This window comes from Atractosteus spatula, unplaced genomic scaffold (genome assembly GCF_055471065.1).
Source record: "Atractosteus spatula isolate fAtrSpa1 unplaced genomic scaffold, fAtrSpa1.hap1 Scaffold_27, whole genome shotgun sequence".
NCBI lineage: Eukaryota > Metazoa > Chordata > Actinopteri > Semionotiformes > Lepisosteidae > Atractosteus > Atractosteus spatula.
This window is the reverse complement of record NW_028296841.1, coordinates 26,065-44,554: the sequence shown is the minus strand read 5'-3', so window position 1 is coordinate 44,554 and position 18,490 is coordinate 26,065. Positions and strand designations below refer to the sequence as shown.

Genomic DNA, 18,490 nt, shown 5'->3' with positions numbered 1-18,490 from the left:
CCGGCGTCGGGCATCGCTTCTCGGCCTTTTGGCTAAGATCAAGTGTAGTATCTGTTCTTATCAGTTTAATATCTGATACGTCCCCCATCGGGGGACCACATATTAAACGGATTTTTGGAACAGGGAGCTGGATCAGGAGCTTGCTCCGTCCTCTCCACGCATCGGCCCGGTATTGCAGCGCCTCCGGGAACGGTGCACTACCTTCTCTCAGCGGTGAAAAGACAGACGTAGCTAGCAAGCAAGCGAGGTGGACCGGAGCTCCTTCCTCTCCGGTCTCGTCTCTCGTCCATCTGTGTGTCTCTGTGTCTCTCTCTCTCCCCCTCCCCGTTCCCGTGCTCCCTCCGTGCACTTTCCCGCGCCTCGACTCTCTCGGCAAGCAGGCCGGCCCCCTTTTCGGCTCCCGTGCGTTTTCCCTCCAAAAAACTTAGTTTTTTCCTCCTTTTTCCAGGGAGGCAGGCGTGGCTTGTGTGTGTGTGTGTGTGTGTGTGTGTGTGTGTGTGTGTGTGTGTGTGTGTGTCCCCGTCCTTGCAGGCGGGCCCCTTTCGACAGCCGGCCGTTTTCCCTCCAAAAAACTTAGTATATACACCTTTTCTTTCTTTTTTTCGGCAGGCAGGCAGGTGTGTGTGTGTCCCCGTCCCTCCCGAGAGAGCGCTGCCCCTTGCCTCTGCCCGCAGGTGCCGACGGTCCGCTTTCGCTTGCAGCTCACTCGGCACGGCTGCTGCTGGTGGGAGGGGCCTAAGCTAAGGAGGCCGGCCGGCTGGCGCCCCCCGCGGCTGCGGTCGTTGTCGGGCCGTTGACAGGAGATCAAAGAGCAGGGCCCCCGCCCGGGACTGGCGGGCAGGCAGGCGAGCAAGCAGGCAGGCAAGAGAGGGGGAGAGCGGAGTCCGGGCGGCCGGCAGCCGCGTGCGGACCGGGCTCCAGAGGCGTCGGCCTGCGCCGCTGCGCGCCAGCCGGACGCCCGCGCGCCCGCCCAAGGCCGGCGTCGGGCATCGCTTCTCGGCCTTTTGGCTAAGATCAAGTGTAGTATCTGTTCTTATCAGTTTAATATCTGATACGTCCCCCATCGGGGGACCACATATTAAACGGATTTTTGGAACAGGGAGCTGGATCAGGAGCTTGCTCCGTCCTCTCCACGCATCGGCCCGGTATTGCAGCGCCTCCGGGAACGGTGCACTACCTTCTCTCAGCGGTGAAAAGACAGACGTAGCTAGCAAGCAAGCGAGGTGGACCGGAGCTCCTTCCTCTCCGGTCTCGTCTCTCGTCCATCTGTGTGTCTCTGTGTCTCTCTCTCTCCCCCTCCCCGTTCCCGTGCTCCCTCCGTGCACTTTCCCGCGCCTCGACTCTCTCGGCAAGCAGGCCGGCCCCCTTTTCGGCTCCCGTGCGTTTTCCCTCCAAAAAACTTAGTTTTTTCCTCCTTTTTCCAGGGAGGCAGGCGTGGCTGTGTGTGTGTGTGTGTGTGTGTGTGTGTGTGTGTGTGTGTGTGTGTGTGTGTCCCCGTCCTTGCAGGCGGGCCCCTTTCGACAGCCGGCCGTTTTCCCTCCAAAAAACTTAGTATATACACCTTTTCTTTCTTTTTTTCGGCAGGCAGGCAGGTGTGTGTGTGTCCCCGTCCCTCCCGAGAGAGCGCTGCCCCTTGCCTCTGCCCGCAGGTGCCGACGGTCCGCTTTCGCTTGCAGCTCACTCGGCACGGCTGCTGCTGGTGAGAGGGGCCTAAGCTAAGGAGGCCGGCCGGCTGGCGCCCCCCGCGGCTGCGGTCGTTGTCGGGCCGTTGACAGGAGATCAAAGAGCAGGGCCCCCGCCCGGGACTGGCGGGCAGGCAGGCGAGCAAGCAGGCAGGCAAGAGAGGGGGAGAGCGGAGTCCGGGCGGCCGGCAGCCGCGTGCGGACCGGGCTCCAGAGGCGTCGGCCTGCGCCGCTGCGCGCCAGCCGGACGCCCGCGCGCCCGCCCAAGGCCGGCGTCGGGCATCGCTTCTCGGCCTTTTGGCTAAGATCAAGTGTAGTATCTGTTCTTATCAGTTTAATATCTGATACGTCCCCCATCGGGGGACCACATATTAAACGGATTTTTGGAACAGGGAGCTGGATCAGGAGCTTGCTCCGTCCTCTCCACGCATCGGCCCGGTATTGCAGCGCCTCCGGGAACGGTGCACTACCTTCTCTCAGCGGTGAAAAGACAGACGTAGCTAGCAAGCAAGCGAGGTGGACCGGAGCTCCTTCCTCTCCGGTCTCGTCTCTCGTCCATCTGTGTGTCTCTGTGTCTCTCTCTCTCCCCCTCCCCGTTCCCGTGCTCCCTCCGTGCACTTTCCCGCGCCTCGACTCTCTCGGCAAGCAGGCCGGCCCCCTTTTCGGCTCCCGTGCGTTTTCCCTCCAAAAAACTTAGTTTTTTCCTCCTTTTTCCAGGGAGGCAGGCGTGGCTTGTGTGTGTGTGTGTGTGTGTGTGTGTGTGTGTGTGTGTGTGTGTGTGTGTGTCCCCGTCCTTGCAGGCGGGCCCCTTTCGACAGCCGGCCGTTTTCCCTCCAAAAAACTTAGTATATACACCTTTTCTTTCTTTTTTTCGGCAGGCAGGCAGGTGTGTGTGTGTCCCCGTCCCTCCCGAGAGAGCGCTGCCCCTTGCCTCTGCCCGCAGGTGCCGACGGTCCGCTTTCGCTTGCAGCTCACTCGGCACGGCTGCTGCTGGTGGGAGGGGCCTAAGCTAAGGAGGCCGGCCGGCTGGCGCCCCCCGCGGCTGCGGTCGTTGTCGGGCCGTTGACAGGAGATCAAAGAGCAGGGCCCCCGCCCGGGACTGGCGGGCAGGCAGGCGAGCAAGCAGGCAGGCAAGAGAGGGGGAGAGCGGAGTCCGGGCGGCCGGCAGCCGCGTGCGGACCGGGCTCCAGAGGCGTCGGCCTGCGCCGCTGCGCGCCAGCCGGACGCCCGCGCGCCCGCCCAAGGCCGGCGTCGGGCATCGCTTCTCGGCCTTTTGGCTAAGATCAAGTGTAGTATCTGTTCTTATCAGTTTAATATCTGATACGTCCCCCATCGGGGGACCACATATTAAACGGATTTTTGGAACAGGGAGCTGGATCAGGAGCTTGCTCCGTCCTCTCCACGCATCGGCCCGGTATGCAGCGCCTCCGGGAACGGTGCACTACCTTCTCTCAGCGGTGAAAAGACAGACGTAGCTAGCAAGCAAGCGAGGTGGACCGGAGCTCCTTCCTCTCCGGTCTCGTCTCTCGTCCATCTGTGTGTCTCTGTGTCTCTCTCTCTCCCCCTCCCCGTTCCCGTGCTCCCTCCGTGCACTTTCCCGCGCCTCGACTCTCTCGGCAAGCAGGCCGGCCCCCTTTTCGGCTCCCGTGCGTTTTCCCTCCAAAAAACTTAGTTTTTTCCTCCTTTTTCCAGGGAGGCAGGCGTGGCTTGTGTGTGTGTGTGTGTGTGTGTGTGTGTGTGTGTGTGTGTGTGTGTGTGTGTCCCCGTCCTTGCAGGCGGGCCCCTTTCGACAGCCGGCCGTTTTCCCTCCAAAAAACTTAGTATATACACCTTTTCTTTCTTTTTTTCGGCAGGCAGGCAGGTGTGTGTGTGTCCCCGTCCCTCCCGAGAGAGCGCTGCCCCTTGCCTCTGCCCGCAGGTGCCGACGGTCCGCTTTCGCTTGCAGCTCACTCGGCACGGCTGCTGCTGGTGGGAGGGGCCTAAGCTAAGGAGGCCGGCCGGCTGGCGCCCCCCGCGGCTGCGGTCGTTGTCGGGCCGTTGACAGGAGATCAAAGAGCAGGGCCCCCGCCCGGGACTGGCGGGCAGGCAGGCGAGCAAGCAGGCAGGCAAGAGAGGGGGAGAGCGGAGTCCGGGCGGCCGGCAGCCGCGTGCGGACCGGGCTCCAGAGGCGTCGGCCTGCGCCGCTGCGCGCCAGCCGGACGCCCGCGCGCCCGCCCAAGGCCGGCGTCGGGCATCGCTTCTCGGCCTTTTGGCTAAGATCAAGTGTAGTATCTGTTCTTATCAGTTTAATATCTGATACGTCCCCCATCGGGGGACCACATATTAAACGGATTTTTGGAACAGGGAGCTGGATCAGGAGCTTGCTCCGTCCTCTCCACGCATCGGCCCGGTATTGCAGCGCCTCCGGGAACGGTGCACTACCTTCTCTCAGCGGTGAAAAGACAGACGTAGCTAGCAAGCAAGCGAGGTGGACCGGAGCTCCTTCCTCTCCGGTCTCGTCTCTCGTCCATCTGTGTGTCTCTGTGTCTCTCTCTCTCCCCCTCCCCGTTCCCGTGCTCCCTCCGTGCACTTTCCCGCGCCTCGACTCTCTCGGCAAGCAGGCCGGCCCCCTTTTCGGCTCCCGTGCGTTTTCCCTCCAAAAAACTTAGTTTTTTCCTCCTTTTTCCAGGGAGGCAGGCGTGGCTTGTGTGTGTGTGTGTGTGTGTGTGTGTGTGTGTGTGTGTGTGTGTGTGTGTGTCCCCGTCCTTGCAGGCGGGCCCCTTTCGACAGCCGGCCGTTTTCCCTCCAAAAAACTTAGTATATACACCTTTTCTTTCTTTTTTTCGGCAGGCAGGCAGGTGTGTGTGTGTCCCCGTCCCTCCCGAGAGAGCGCTGCCCCTTGCCTCTGCCCGCAGGTGCCGACGGTCCGCTTTCGCTTGCAGCTCACTCGGCACGGCTGCTGCTGGTGGGAGGGGCCTAAGCTAAGGAGGCCGGCCGGCTGGCGCCCCCCGCGGCTGCGGTCGTTGTCGGGCCGTTGACAGGAGATCAAAGAGCAGGGCCCCCGCCCGGGACTGGCGGGCAGGCAGGCGAGCAAGCAGGCAGGCAAGAGAGGGGGAGAGCGGAGTCCGGGCGGCCGGCAGCCGCGTGCGGACCGGGCTCCAGAGGCGTCGGCCTGCGCCGCTGCGCGCCAGCCGGACGCCCGCGCGCCCGCCCAAGGCCGGCGTCGGGCATCGCTTCTCGGCCTTTTGGCTAAGATCAAGTGTAGTATCTGTTCTTATCAGTTTAATATCTGATACGTCCCCCATCGGGGGACCACATATTAAACGGATTTTTGGAACAGGGAGCTGGATCAGGAGCTTGCTCCGTCCTCTCCACGCATCGGCCCGGTATTGCAGCGCCTCCGGGAACGGTGCACTACCTTCTCTCAGCGGTGAAAAGACAGACGTAGCTAGCAAGCAAGCGAGGTGGACCGGAGCTCCTTCCTCTCCGGTCTCGTCTCTCGTCCATCTGTGTGTCTCTGTGTCTCTCTCTCTCCCCCTCCCCGTTCCCGTGCTCCCTCCGTGCACTTTCCCGCGCCTCGACTCTCTCGGCAAGCAGGCCGGCCCCCTTTTCGGCTCCCGTGCGTTTTCCCTCCAAAAAACTTAGTTTTTTCCTCCTTTTTCCAGGGAGGCAGGCGTGGCTTGTGTGTGTGTGTGTGTGTGTGTGTGTGTGTGTGTGTGTGTGTGTGTGTGTGTCCCCGTCCTTGCAGGCGGGCCCCTTTCGACAGCCGGCCGTTTTCCCTCCAAAAAACTTAGTATATACACCTTTTCTTTCTTTTTTTCGGCAGGCAGGCAGGTGTGTGTGTGTCCCCGTCCCTCCCGAGAGAGCGCTGCCCCTTGCCTCTGCCCGCAGGTGCCGACGGTCCGCTTTCGCTTGCAGCTCACTCGGCACGGCTGCTGCTGGTGGGAGGGGCCTAAGCTAAGGAGGCCGGCCGGCTGGCGCCCCCCGCGGCTGCGGTCGTTGTCGGGCCGTTGACAGGAGATCAAAGAGCAGGGCCCCCGCCCGGGACTGGCGGGCAGGCAGGCGAGCAAGCAGGCAGGCAAGAGAGGGGGAGAGCGGAGTCCGGGCGGCCGGCAGCCGCGTGCGGACCGGGCTCCAGAGGCGTCGGCCTGCGCCGCTGCGCGCCAGCCGGACGCCCGCGCGCCCGCCCAAGGCCGGCGTCGGGCATCGCTTCTCGGCCTTTTGGCTAAGATCAAGTGTAGTATCTGTTCTTATCAGTTTAATATCTGATACGTCCCCCATCGGGGGACCACATATTAAACGGATTTTTGGAACAGGGAGCTGGATCAGGAGCTTGCTCCGTCCTCTCCACGCATCGGCCCGGTATTGCAGCGCCTCCGGGAACGGTGCACTACCTTCTCTCAGCGGTGAAAAGACAGACGTAGCTAGCAAGCAAGCGAGGTGGACCGGAGCTCCTTCCTCTCCGGTCTCGTCTCTCGTCCATCTGTGTGTCTCTGTGTCTCTCTCTCTCCCCCTCCCCGTTCCCGTGCTCCCTCCGTGCACTTTCCCGCGCCTCGACTCTCTCGGCAAGCAGGCCGGCCCCCTTTTCGGCTCCCGTGCGTTTTCCCTCCAAAAAACTTAGTTTTTTCCTCCTTTTTCCAGGGAGGCAGGCGTGGCTTGTGTGTGTGTGTGTGTGTGTGTGTGTGTGTGTGTGTGTGTGTGTGTGTGTCCCCGTCCTTGCAGGCGGGCCCCTTTCGACAGCCGGCCGTTTTCCCTCCAAAAAACTTAGTATATACACCTTTTCTTTCTTTTTTTCGGCAGGCAGGCAGGTGTGTGTGTGTCCCCGTCCCTCCCGAGAGAGCGCTGCCCCTTGCCTCTGCCCGCAGGTGCCGACGGTCCGCTTTCGCTTGCAGCTCACTCGGCACGGCTGCTGCTGGTGGGAGGGGCCTAAGCTAAGGAGGCCGGCCGGCTGGCGCCCCCCGCGGCTGCGGTCGTTGTCGGGCCGTTGACAGGAGATCAAAGAGCAGGGCCCCCGCCCGGGACTGGCGGGCAGGCAGGCGAGCAAGCAGGCAGGCAAGAGAGGGGGAGAGCGGAGTCCGGGCGGCCGGCAGCCGCGTGCGGACCGGGCTCCAGAGGCGTCGGCCTGCGCCGCTGCGCGCCAGCCGGACGCCCGCGCGCCCGCCCAAGGCCGGCGTCGGGCATCGCTTCTCGGCCTTTTGGCTAAGATCAAGTGTAGTATCTGTTCTTATCAGTTTAATATCTGATACGTCCCCCATCGGGGGACCACATATTAAACGGATTTTTGGAACAGGGAGCTGGATCAGGAGCTTGCTCCGTCCTCTCCACGCATCGGCCCGGTATTGCAGCGCCTCCGGGAACGGTGCACTACCTTCTCTCAGCGGTGAAAAGACAGACGTAGCTAGCAAGCAAGCGAGGTGGACCGGAGCTCCTTCCTCTCCGGTCTCGTCTCTCGTCCATCTGTGTGTCTCTGTGTCTCTCTCTCTCCCCCTCCCCGTTCCCGTGCTCCCTCCGTGCACTTTCCCGCGCCTCGACTCTCTCGGCAAGCAGGCCGGCCCCCTTTTCGGCTCCCGTGCGTTTTCCCTCCAAAAAACTTAGTTTTTTCCTCCTTTTTCCAGGGAGGCAGGCGTGGCTTGTGTGTGTGTGTGTGTGTGTGTGTGTGTGTGTGTGTGTGTGTGTGTGTGTGTCCCCGTCCTTGCAGGCGGGCCCCTTTCGACAGCCGGCCGTTTTCCCTCCAAAAAACTTAGTATATACACCTTTTCTTTCTTTTTTTCGGCAGGCAGGCAGGTGTGTGTGTGTCCCCGTCCCTCCCGAGAGAGCGCTGCCCCTTGCCTCTGCCCGCAGGTGCCGACGGTCCGCTTTCGCTTGCAGCTCACTCGGCACGGCTGCTTGCTGGTGGGAGGGGCCTAAGCTAAGGAGGCCGGCCGGCTGGCGCCCCCCGCGGCTGCGGTCGTTGTCGGGCCGTTGACAGGAGATCAAAGAGCAGGGCCCCCGCCCGGGACTGGCGGGCAGGCAGGCGAGCAAGCAGGCAGGCAAGAGAGGGGGAGAGCGGAGTCCGGGCGGCCGGCAGCCGCGTGCGGACCGGGCTCCAGAGGCGTCGGCCTGCGCCGCTGCGCGCCAGCCGGACGCCCGCGCGCCCGCCCAAGGCCGGCGTCGGGCATCGCTTCTCGGCCTTTTGGCTAAGATCAAGTGTAGTATCTGTTCTTATCAGTTTAATATCTGATACGTCCCCCATCGGGGGACCACATATTAAACGGATTTTTGGAACAGGGAGCTGGATCAGGAGCTTGCTCCGTCCTCTCCACGCATCGGCCCGGTATTGCAGCGCCTCCGGGAACGGTGCACTACCTTCTCTCAGCGGTGAAAAGACAGACGTAGCTAGCAAGCAAGCGAGGTGGACCGGAGCTCCTTCCTCTCCGGTCTCGTCTCTCGTCCATCTGTGTGTCTCTGTGTCTCTCTCTCTCCCCCTCCCCGTTCCCGTGCTCCCTCCGTGCACTTTCCCGCGCCTCGACTCTCTCGGCAAGCAGGCCGGCCCCCTTTTCGGCTCCCGTGCGTTTTCCCTCCAAAAAACTTAGTTTTTTCCTCCTTTTTCCAGGGAGGCAGGCGTGGCTGTGTGTGTGTGTGTGTGTGTGTGTGTGTGTGTGTGTGTGTGTGTGTGTGTCCCCGTCCTTGCAGGCGGGCCCCTTTCGACAGCCGGCCGTTTTCCCTCCAAAAAACTTAGTATATACACCTTTTCTTTCTTTTTTTCGGCAGGCAGGCAGGTGTGTGTGTGTCCCCGTCCCTCCCGAGAGAGCGCTGCCCCTTGCCTCTGCCCGCAGGTGCCGACGGTCCGCTTTCGCTTGCAGCTCACTCGGCACGGCTGCTGCTGGTGAGAGGGGCCTAAGCTAAGGAGGCCGGCCGGCTGGCGCCCCCCGCGGCTGCGGTCGTTGTCGGGCCGTTGACAGGAGATCAAAGAGCAGGGCCCCCGCCCGGGACTGGCGGGCAGGCAGGCGAGCAAGCAGGCAGGCAAGAGAGGGGGAGAGCGGAGTCCGGGCGGCCGGCAGCCGCGTGCGGACCGGGCTCCAGAGGCGTCGGCCTGCGCCGCTGCGCGCCAGCCGGACGCCCGCGCGCCCGCCCAAGGCCGGCGTCGGGCATCGCTTCTCGGCCTTTTGGCTAAGATCAAGTGTAGTATCTGTTCTTATCAGTTTAATATCTGATACGTCCCCCATCGGGGGACCACATATTAAACGGATTTTTGGAACAGGGAGCTGGATCAGGAGCTTGCTCCGTCCTCTCCACGCATCGGCCCGGTATTGCAGCGCCTCCGGGAACGGTGCACTACCTTCTCTCAGCGGTGAAAAGACAGACGTAGCTAGCAAGCAAGCGAGGTGGACCGGAGCTCCTTCCTCTCCGGTCTCGTCTCTCGTCCATCTGTGTGTCTCTGTGTCTCTCTCTCTCCCCCTCCCCGTTCCCGTGCTCCCTCCGTGCACTTTCCCGCGCCTCGACTCTCTCGGCAAGCAGGCCGGCCCCCTTTTCGGCTCCCGTGCGTTTTCCCTCCAAAAAACTTAGTTTTTTCCTCCTTTTTCCAGGGAGGCAGGCGTGGCTTGTGTGTGTGTGTGTGTGTGTGTGTGTGTGTGTGTGTGTGTGTGTGTGTGTCCCCGTCCTTGCAGGCGGGCCCCTTTCGACAGCCGGCCGTTTTCCCTCCAAAAAACTTAGTATATACACCTTTTCTTTCTTTTTTTCGGCAGGCAGGCAGGTGTGTGTGTGTCCCCGTCCCTCCCGAGAGAGCGCTGCCCCTTGCCTCTGCCCGCAGGTGCCGACGGTCCGCTTTCGCTTGCAGCTCACTCGGCACGGCTGCTGCTGGTGGGAGGGGCCTAAGCTAAGGAGGCCGGCCGGCTGGCGCCCCCCGCGGCTGCGGTCGTTGTCGGGCCGTTGACAGGAGATCAAAGAGCAGGGCCCCCGCCCGGGACTGGCGGGCAGGCAGGCGAGCAAGCAGGCAGGCAAGAGAGGGGGAGAGCGGAGTCCGGGCGGCCGGCAGCCGCGTGCGGACCGGGCTCCAGAGGCGTCGGCCTGCGCCGCTGCGCGCCAGCCGGACGCCCGCGCGCCCGCCCAAGGCCGGCGTCGGGCATCGCTTCTCGGCCTTTTGGCTAAGATCAAGTGTAGTATCTGTTCTTATCAGTTTAATATCTGATACGTCCCCCATCGGGGGACCACATATTAAACGGATTTTTGGAACAGGGAGCTGGATCAGGAGCTTGCTCCGTCCTCTCCACGCATCGGCCCGGTATTGCAGCGCCTCCGGGAACGGTGCACTACCTTCTCTCAGCGGTGAAAAGACAGACGTAGCTAGCAAGCAAGCGAGGTGGACCGGAGCTCCTTCCTCTCCGGTCTCGTCTCTCGTCCATCTGTGTGTCTCTGTGTCTCTCTCTCTCCCCCTCCCCGTTCCCGTGCTCCCTCCGTGCACTTTCCCGCGCCTCGACTCTCTCGGCAAGCAGGCCGGCCCCCTTTTCGGCTCCCGTGCGTTTTCCCTCCAAAAAACTTAGTTTTTTCCTCCTTTTTCCAGGGAGGCAGGCGTGGCTTGTGTGTGTGTGTGTGTGTGTGTGTGTGTGTGTGTGTGTGTGTGTGTGTCCCCGTCCTTGCAGGCGGGCCCCTTTCGACAGCCGGCCGTTTTCCCTCCAAAAAACTTAGTATATACACCTTTTCTTTCTTTTTTTCGGCAGGCAGGCAGGTGTGTGTGTGTCCCCGTCCCTCCCGAGAGAGCGCTGCCCCTTGCCTCTGCCCGCAGGTGCCGACGGTCCGCTTTCGCTTGCAGCTCACTCGGCACGGCTGCTGCTGGTGGGAGGGGCCTAAGCTAAGGAGGCCGGCCGGCTGGCGCCCCCCGCGGCTGCGGTCGTTGTCGGGCCGTTGACAGGAGATCAAAGAGCAGGGCCCCCGCCCGGGACTGGCGGGCAGGCAGGCGAGCAAGCAGGCAGGCAAGAGAGGGGGAGAGCGGAGTCCGGGCGGCCGGCAGCCGCGTGCGGACCGGGCTCCAGAGGCGTCGGCCTGCGCCGCTGCGCGCCAGCCGGACGCCCGCGCGCCCGCCCAAGGCCGGCGTCGGGCATCGCTTCTCGGCCTTTTGGCTAAGATCAAGTGTAGTATCTGTTCTTATCAGTTTAATATCTGATACGTCCCCCATCGGGGGACCACATATTAAACGGATTTTTGGAACAGGGAGCTGGATCAGGAGCTTGCTCCGTCCTCTCCACGCATCGGCCCGGTATTGCAGCGCCTCCGGGAACGGTGCACTACCTTCTCTCAGCGGTGAAAAGACAGACGTAGCTAGCAAGCAAGCGAGGTGGACCGGAGCTCCTTCCTCTCCGGTCTCGTCTCTCGTCCATCTGTGTGTCTCTGTGTCTCTCTCTCTCCCCCTCCCCGTTCCCGTGCTCCCTCCGTGCACTTTCCCGCGCCTCGACTCTCTCGGCAAGCAGGCCGGCCCCCTTTTCGGCTCCCGTGCGTTTTCCCTCCAAAAAACTTAGTTTTTTCCTCCTTTTTCCAGGGAGGCAGGCGTGGCTTGTGTGTGTGTGTGTGTGTGTGTGTGTGTGTGTGTGTGTGTGTGTGTGTGTCCCCGTCCTTGCAGGCGGGCCCCTTTCGACAGCCGGCCGTTTTCCCTCCAAAAAACTTAGTATATACACCTTTTCTTTCTTTTTTTCGGCAGGCAGGCAGGTGTGTGTGTGTCCCCGTCCCTCCCGAGAGAGCGCTGCCCCTTGCCTCTGCCCGCAGGTGCCGACGGTCCGCTTTCGCTTGCAGCTCACTCGGCACGGCTGCTGCTGGTGGGAGGGGCCTAAGCTAAGGAGGCCGGCCGGCTGGCGCCCCCCGCGGCTGCGGTCGTTGTCGGGCCGTTGACAGGAGATCAAAGAGCAGGGCCCCCGCCCGGGACTGGCGGGCAGGCAGGCGAGCAAGCAGGCAGGCAAGAGAGGGGGAGAGCGGAGTCCGGGCGGCCGGCAGCCGCGTGCGGACCGGGCTCCAGAGGCGTCGGCCTGCGCCGCTGCGCGCCAGCCGGACGCCCGCGCGCCCGCCCAAGGCCGGCGTCGGGCATCGCTTCTCGGCCTTTTGGCCAAGATCCAAAGGTGCGTGGCTTGACCGCGGCTGGAGGGCTTGCTAAAGGACGAGAAGGGCGAAGGACGGAGAGAGCGGCGGACCCTACCTGAGGGGACATCACTACAGGGAAGGCAACAGGATCGCATCCAGGCAGAAGACACCCAGAGAAGACTGCAAGTCCGGAAGACATCGAGCCACCACTGGAATCGCTCTGGGTGAAGCCCAGGGGGTGAAGGTGTGGCTCCCAGATGGCAGCGCTGGGTGAGTTGCCTTTCCCTTCGGCGGCCGGGCGCCCTCTGTCCCGTGAGGGGCAGATGCGGCGCACGGTGCGCTTTGTTTTAAAGAATCAGGAGGACTCGGCGGAATGGATGGTCAGGCGAACCTTTGAGAGAAGAATTGTGTTCAGCTTGCTAGGAGTCAGGAAGGAAGACATTCTATGTATTCAGGACTTTCAGAACAGGAATCTTTATGATTTAACTGTGACTTCAGAACCAGAAGTTATCCGAGTTTGGAACAAGGTGGAATTACTGAGGGATACAGACCCCTTAGCAAAATTTTTGATCGAACCTTTGTTTGCTCGCGAACTTCGGCCTATCACTGTCCACATGTTCAACGGCCACGTGCCGGAATCTGATGTTGCTACTTTTCTGAAGAGATTCGTGGACATCCAGGGCGAGGGGAAAAAGGTAACCGACGAGGAGAACGTCTGGACGGCAAAATGGCGATACATGGCCAGGTTCCGGACCAGCCTGATGACAGCCGGAGGCGTACTGCACCCCCCATCTACCTTTAACATTGGTCCCAACAGAGGTTTCCTGGTGTACCCTGGACAACCGAAAACTTGCAGGAGATGTGGGCAAGAAGGTCACTTGGGGGCAGAGTGCAAGACGGAAATCTGTAGGCGGTGCGGCCGACTCGGGCACGTGGCGACAATGTGCCGCCATGACTTGGTGTGCAACCTGTGCGGCGATGAAGGGCATCAGTACAGAAGTTGCCCAAAGAAAGCCCGCAGCTTTGCCTCAGTCGTTTCGGGTGAGGCGGAAGCGCACGCAGGAACATCAGGATTGCAGGAGAGGCAAGGCGAAGATCATACTCACCAAGGTGTGGGCCCAGCGGAACAGGAGGCAGGTGAGGATACATCGTCACTGGTCTCGATCCCAGGTTCCCAGGTAGCTGCAGAGGAAGAGAGAGCAGAACATCAAGATCTTGACTCCGATAGCCAGGCGCCTGCGGCACCAGGTGAGGGAGCCAGAGAGGCGGCATCTTCAGATGACAATTGGACCATCGTGAAAAGAAAGAAGAAGAAGACGAAGGAGAAGAAGGAGAAAAAGGAGAAACGACAAAGGGAGTCATCCGAAGAAGAGGCCCATTGGGTTGGAGATAAAAGACCCAAGGAGGCATTAGTTTCCCCAGTCGAGGACTTTATGGTGTCTGATAGTGAATCCGCAGCTCCTGAGGAATCGTCGGAAGAGGGAAACGAAACCAGGGTGGACGGGGAAATAGAGGAGGTGGTGGACCCAGGAGAAGAAGAGAAGGTTGAACAGGACCCGACAGAGGATGAACCCGACATCGGTACAGAACAAGAGATGGGAAAGACGGATGCTGCCATAGAGAGGCCCGGTTTGCAGCAAGAAGAAGAAAAAGGAGGGGGGATACCCCCCCCCTCAAACGTGTCGCACTTCTCCTGGGCGGAGCGCGCCGGGGAAGGGGCGATGGGAATAGAGCAATGCCCCCAACCTGGATTCTCAATCGACTCAGAAGAGAGTGACTCCATACCCCTTAGCGGCATACCAGGCATGGACGAAGACTCCATCTACGAGCCGGCCTCCCCGTCGGTAGCCGGCTTCCTGAGTCCCGGTGACCTTGAGGATCCCCCGGGTCGCTTCAATTGAGGGCACTTTTCCGGTTGCAGGCCCCAACTTCTTCCTCATGAACTGCACCATCGGCTCGGCCAACGTCAGAGGCCTGAAAAACAAGGTTAAGCGTGTCGCAGTCTTTAAAGATCTGGCTGAGAGACACTTTAGCTTTTGTTTTATTCAAGAAGCGCACTTGGGGTCGAGGAGAGATGTGCTTGAATTCAAGAGCGACTGGCATAGAGGGGACTCATGGTGGAGTGTTGGGGGGGTCCACTCTTCAGGTGTGGGCATCCTCTGTGGGACACCGAATTTCGTGGCCAGTGAGGCCACGTCGGTTGTTCCAGGACGCCTCCTAATGGTAGATGGGGTATGGGACGCAAAGCGGGTCCGGCTAATCGCTGTATATGGGCCGGCAGAAAGGCGCCTTCAGGCGTCCTTTTTACAGGAGTTAGAGCCGCTGCTCTTTACCAACCGTTCTGTTCTAGTGGGGGGCGATTTTAACATAGACTTGAGTGATGTGCGTGGTTCGGGTGTGTGTGCGTTGCGGGAATTAATTCTCCGTTTCAATTTGCAGGACTGCTTTGAGGGTTTCGGTCCGGCCTCCAAGGTTTTTACTTGGAGTAACGGGCGAGACAGTTTCAGGCGGCTGGACTACGTTTTCACCTCCCTAAAAGGGGTAGTCCAGTCCAGGCGGGTTATCCCGGTTTGGTTCTCTGATCACCTCCTGCTGTCTGCTACCGTGATCCCTGAGGCTTCTACCTTTAAAACCCGGTGCTGGAGGCTGAACGTGCAGGTTCTGTCCGAGGCAGAATACCTAGCCCGGATAGCGAGCCTGCTGGGCAGCTTCCAGAGGAAGAGGTGGAGTTTTCCGACGGCGGTCCTTTGGTGGGAAGCCTGCAAGAGGGCCATAGCCAGGGCCTCCATAAGTTATTGCCGGCACAGGCAGTCTGTGGGTAGGGAGACTCTAGCCCGTTTACAACAAGAGCTAGAGGCGGTGTACGCGGCCTTTAATGGCGGCGGCTCCTTTGACGCGGACAAGGCCGCTGAGATCAGGAATAGTTTAAAAGAGATCTGGTCTTCGCGAGCTAGAGACTTCCTGTTCAGGCTGAAGGGCGACCTGATTGAGGACGAGGAGAAATGCTCGTCCCGCTTCTTCGGCTCGGTCCGGGTAAGGCAGGCAAGGACCAGCTTCGAGGCGCTACGCCAAGCAGACGGTACGGTGACGTGCGACGGGTCACAGATGGTGGAGTGCGCCTCGGAGTTCTATAGGTCCTTGTTTGCAGAGAAACCCGTGGATTCGAGCCGGTGGGAGGACTGGTTGACGGGCATAGAAAAGAGATCCAAGGTCGCCCCAGACCTGGAGGGGAGTCTGACTGCCGCCGAGCTGAAAGCGGCGGCAGCTGGCCTGCGCAAGGGAACCGCCCCAGGGCTTGACGGCCTGCCCACAGATTTCTACATCGCCTTTTGGGATTTGTTACAACCGATGCTTATGGAGGTCTTTGGTGAGATATTGCAGGTAGGGGAGATGGGGACAACTATGAAGGTTGGGGTGTTGTCCCTCATCTTCAAAAAGGGTGAGAAGACCGATCTGGAAAACTGGAGGCCGATCCAGTTACTCTGCACCGATTACAAGATCCTCGCTAAGGTGCTGGGTAATCGACTGAGGAAGGTTATGCCAGATCTGGTCTGCAGAGACCAGACCTGCAGTGTCGAGGGCCGGAGGATCGTTTGGAATCTCCACCTCATCAGGGACACGGTGGCATGGGTAGAAGACCGCGGACTGGCGCTCATGCTGGTCAGCCTCGACCAGAGTAAGGCTTTTGATAGGGTCCACCATGCTTTCCTCTGGGAGGTGCTGATACGGCTGGGCGTGGGCCACACCTTCGTCAGATGGATCCAGACCCTGTATAACGGAGTCGTGTCTCGGGTGAGTATCAACGGGAGAGTGGGGGCCGGAGTGCCGGTCGGGTGCGGGGTGAGGCAGGGGTGCCCCCTGTCTCCCCTGCTTTACGTCCTCTACTCTGAGCCCCTCCTCCACGTGATACGTAAGGACCCTCTGATCGAGGGCGTGGTAGTCCCAGGCAGCGGGGGTGAACAGGTGAAGGTCGCGGCGTATGCCGATGACATCTCCCTGTTCCTGACATCTGACAGTAGTATTTGCCGGGTACTTGAACTGTTGGACGAACACTCAGCCTGCACTGGGTCCCGTTTAAACAGGGACAAGTGCGCAATCAAGTACTTCGGCAAATGGAGGGACAGGAGAGAAGAGGTGGGCGGCCTCCCCCTGGAGTCGGGCCCAGTAAAGATCTTGGGCATCCGTTTCCACTCGGGTGACTCCGCCAGGTTGAACTGGGAGGACAGGTTGCGGAAAGTGAACCAAAAATTGGGTATGTGGCAGGACAGATCACTGTCCTACTCTGGTAAGGTGTTGGTTTTAAAAGTGGATGTCCTGCCAACTTTACTATATCTGGCCAGGGTGTTTCCGTTGCCTGTCTGCCTTAGAAGAGACCTGGTGAGAGCCGTCTTCCGCTTCATTTGGGGCGGAGGATATGAGTATATCGCCCGGGTGGAGATGTGCAGACCAATTGAGGAAGGGGGGAGAACTGTCCCAGATTTGCCGGCTAAGTTAGACACCCTGTTCGTGGCGGGTCTGTGCAAGACCCTCCACGAGGACCCCGACCACCTGTGTGTTTATTTTATAAGGTTATGGCTGGCTGCCACTGTGAGGCACCTTGTGGTCTGGTCTAATAGGACACCTAGCGCTGAGCAACTGCCCCCGCACTACGGGCACGCTAGGAAGTGGCTGAGAAGGCATCCTGAAGCCAGAGAAGGGCAGGCCTTACTAGACCACAGGGCCTTGTACAAAGCAGTGGTGGCAAGGACGACCCCAGCGGTGGTTGGGGTCTCAGAGGGGGCTTGGCGGCAAATCCAACCCGCGGGCCTAGATAACAGACTCAGGGATCTAAACTGGCTTGCCCTCTGGAACCGCCTGCCTGTTAGAGAGACCCTCCACAACCATGGTCTCTCTAGACACAACAGGTGTCCTCGTCCGGATTGTCTAGAGCCTGAAACAGTCCTGCATGTGTTCTGGGGGTGTGTGTTTGCACAAAGGGTGTGGGGTTTGTGTGGAGATTTGTGTTCACGAGTAATGGGTGATTTGGTGCTGTCCAGCCACACAGTTCTCAAAGGTGTCCCGGGGCCCCGCAAGTGGAATCGTGCTTTCCTAGTGTGGCTGGTGATCAGTCTTGTTAAGTTTTATCTTTGGGCCTCCCGGAAGGAGTTGATCAGCCACGGAAGGGGAGACTCAGCAGACAACATTGCCTGGAAGGCGCGGCACGACGTCGCCAGACGTATCCAGTGGGACGTTCGGAGATGGGGTTTCGCCGCGGCAAAAGAACGTTGGAAGGGGTTGTTTTCATTGGGGTGATCTTGGTGTACAGTTTGTGTTCTTTAGGGGACTTGTGTGTCTGTACTTTGTATTTCTAAGAATATGGGAGCAATAGGGGATTTGGGGAGGGGCTGGTTTTGCATAAGGGGCGGGATTATGTTAATGAACGGTTTATGTAAGTTTTATGTAGTTTGGGGTTCTATTGTTTCCAGATGATAATGATTTTGGTTTGTTGTATTCTGTATTTTTGTAATAAAAAAAAAAAAAAAAAAAAAATCTGTTCTTATCAGTTTAATATCTGATACGTCCCCCATCGGGGGACCACATATTAAACGGATTTTTGGAACAGGGAGCTGGATCAGGAGCTTGCTCCGTCCTCTCCACGCATCGGCCCGGTATTGCAGCGCCTCCGGGAACGGTGCACTACCTTCTCTCAGCGGTGAAAAGACAGACGTAGCTAGCAAGCAAGCGAGGTGGACCGGAGCTCCTTCCTCTCCGGTCTCGTCTCTCGTCCATCTGTGTGTCTCTGTGTCTCTCTCTCTCCCCCTCCCCGTTCCCGTGCTCCCTCCGTGCACTTTCCCGCGCCTCGACTCTCTCGGCAAGCAGGCCGGCCCCCTTTTCGGCTCCCGTGCGTTTTCCCTCCAAAAAACTTAGTTTTTTCCTCCTTTTTCCAGGGAGGCAGGCGTGGCTTGTGTGTGTGTGTGTGTGTGTGTGTGTGTGTGTGTGTGTGTGTGTGTGTGTGTCCCCGTCCTTGCAGGCGGGCCCCTTTCGACAGCCGGCCGTTTTCCCTCCAAAAAACTTAGTATATACACCTTTTCTTTCTTTTTTTCGGCAGGCAGGCAGGTGTGTGTGTGTCCCCGTCCCTCCCGAGAGAGCGCTGCCCCTTGCCTCTGCCCGCAGGTGCCGACGGTCCGCTTTCGCTTGCAGCTCACTCGGCACGGCTGCTGCTGGTGGGAGGGGCCTAAGCTAAGGAGGCCGGCCGGCTGGCGCCCCCCGCGGCTGCGGTCGTTGTCGGGCCGTTGACAGGAGATCAAAGAGCAGGGCCCCCGCCCGGGACTGGCGGGCAGGCAGGCGAGCAAGCAGGCAGGCAAGAGAGGGGGAGAGCGGAGTCCGGGCGGCCGGCAGCCGCGTGCGGACCGGGCTCCAGAGGCGTCGGCCTGCGCCGCTGCGCGCCAGCCGGACGCCCGCGCGCCCGCCCAAGGCCGGCGTCGGGCATCGCTTCTCGGCCTTTTGGCTAAGATCAAGTGTAGTATCTGTTCTTATCAGTTTAATATCTGATACGTCCCCCATCGGGGGACCACATATTAAACGGATTTTTGGAACAGGGAGCTGGATCAGGAGCTTGCTCCGTCCTCTCCACGCATCGGCCCGGTATTGCAGCGCCTCCGGGAACGGTGCACTACCTTCTCTCAGCGGTGAAAAGACAGACGTAGCTAGCAAGCAAGCGAGGTGGACCGGAGCTCCTTCCTCTCCGGTCTCGTCTCTCGTCCATCTGTGTGTCTCTGTGTCTCTCTCTCTCCCCCTCCCCGTTC

General features: G+C 60.4%; 14 non-coding genes across 14 annotated transcripts; all 14 read left to right on the top strand.

Moving 5' to 3' along the window:
* Positions 1–12: 12 nt before the first annotated feature.
* On the top strand, positions 13–203 carry LOC148807659 (U2 spliceosomal RNA). Its single transcript, XR_016088846.1, has one exon. It is a non-coding gene; the product is annotated as a U2 spliceosomal RNA (small nuclear RNA).
* A 785-nt stretch (positions 204–988) lies between these two features.
* On the top strand, positions 989–1,179 carry LOC148807658 (U2 spliceosomal RNA). The gene has a single exon (XR_016088845.1). It is a non-coding gene; the product is annotated as a U2 spliceosomal RNA (small nuclear RNA).
* Positions 1,180–1,963: 784 nt separating this feature from the next.
* On the top strand, positions 1,964–2,154 carry LOC148807657 (U2 spliceosomal RNA). The gene has a single exon (XR_016088843.1). It is a non-coding gene; the product is annotated as a U2 spliceosomal RNA (small nuclear RNA).
* Positions 2,155–2,939: 785 nt separating this feature from the next.
* Positions 2,940–3,129, top strand: LOC148807656 (U2 spliceosomal RNA). Its single transcript, XR_016088806.1, has one exon. It is a non-coding gene; the product is annotated as a U2 spliceosomal RNA (small nuclear RNA).
* A 785-nt stretch (positions 3,130–3,914) lies between these two features.
* LOC148807655 (U2 spliceosomal RNA) lies at positions 3,915–4,105 on the top strand. Its single transcript, XR_016088842.1, has one exon. It is a non-coding gene; the product is annotated as a U2 spliceosomal RNA (small nuclear RNA).
* A 785-nt stretch (positions 4,106–4,890) lies between these two features.
* Positions 4,891–5,081, top strand: LOC148807654 (U2 spliceosomal RNA). Its single transcript, XR_016088841.1, has one exon. It is a non-coding gene; the product is annotated as a U2 spliceosomal RNA (small nuclear RNA).
* A 785-nt stretch (positions 5,082–5,866) lies between these two features.
* On the top strand, positions 5,867–6,057 carry LOC148807653 (U2 spliceosomal RNA). The gene has a single exon (XR_016088840.1). It is a non-coding gene; the product is annotated as a U2 spliceosomal RNA (small nuclear RNA).
* A 783-nt stretch (positions 6,058–6,840) lies between these two features.
* On the top strand, positions 6,841–7,031 carry LOC148807652 (U2 spliceosomal RNA). Its single transcript, XR_016088839.1, has one exon. It is a non-coding gene; the product is annotated as a U2 spliceosomal RNA (small nuclear RNA).
* A 786-nt stretch (positions 7,032–7,817) lies between these two features.
* On the top strand, positions 7,818–8,008 carry LOC148807651 (U2 spliceosomal RNA). Its single transcript, XR_016088838.1, has one exon. It is a non-coding gene; the product is annotated as a U2 spliceosomal RNA (small nuclear RNA).
* Positions 8,009–8,790: 782 nt separating this feature from the next.
* LOC148807650 (U2 spliceosomal RNA) lies at positions 8,791–8,981 on the top strand. Its single transcript, XR_016088837.1, has one exon. It is a non-coding gene; the product is annotated as a U2 spliceosomal RNA (small nuclear RNA).
* Positions 8,982–9,764: 783 nt separating this feature from the next.
* On the top strand, positions 9,765–9,955 carry LOC148807649 (U2 spliceosomal RNA). The gene has a single exon (XR_016088836.1). It is a non-coding gene; the product is annotated as a U2 spliceosomal RNA (small nuclear RNA).
* Positions 9,956–10,736: 781 nt separating this feature from the next.
* On the top strand, positions 10,737–10,927 carry LOC148807648 (U2 spliceosomal RNA). The gene has a single exon (XR_016088835.1). It is a non-coding gene; the product is annotated as a U2 spliceosomal RNA (small nuclear RNA).
* A 6,270-nt stretch (positions 10,928–17,197) lies between these two features.
* LOC148807647 (U2 spliceosomal RNA) lies at positions 17,198–17,387 on the top strand. Its single transcript, XR_016088828.1, has one exon. It is a non-coding gene; the product is annotated as a U2 spliceosomal RNA (small nuclear RNA).
* Positions 17,388–18,172: 785 nt separating this feature from the next.
* On the top strand, positions 18,173–18,363 carry LOC148807646 (U2 spliceosomal RNA). Its single transcript, XR_016088834.1, has one exon. It is a non-coding gene; the product is annotated as a U2 spliceosomal RNA (small nuclear RNA).
* Positions 18,364–18,490: the final 127 nt, after the last annotated feature.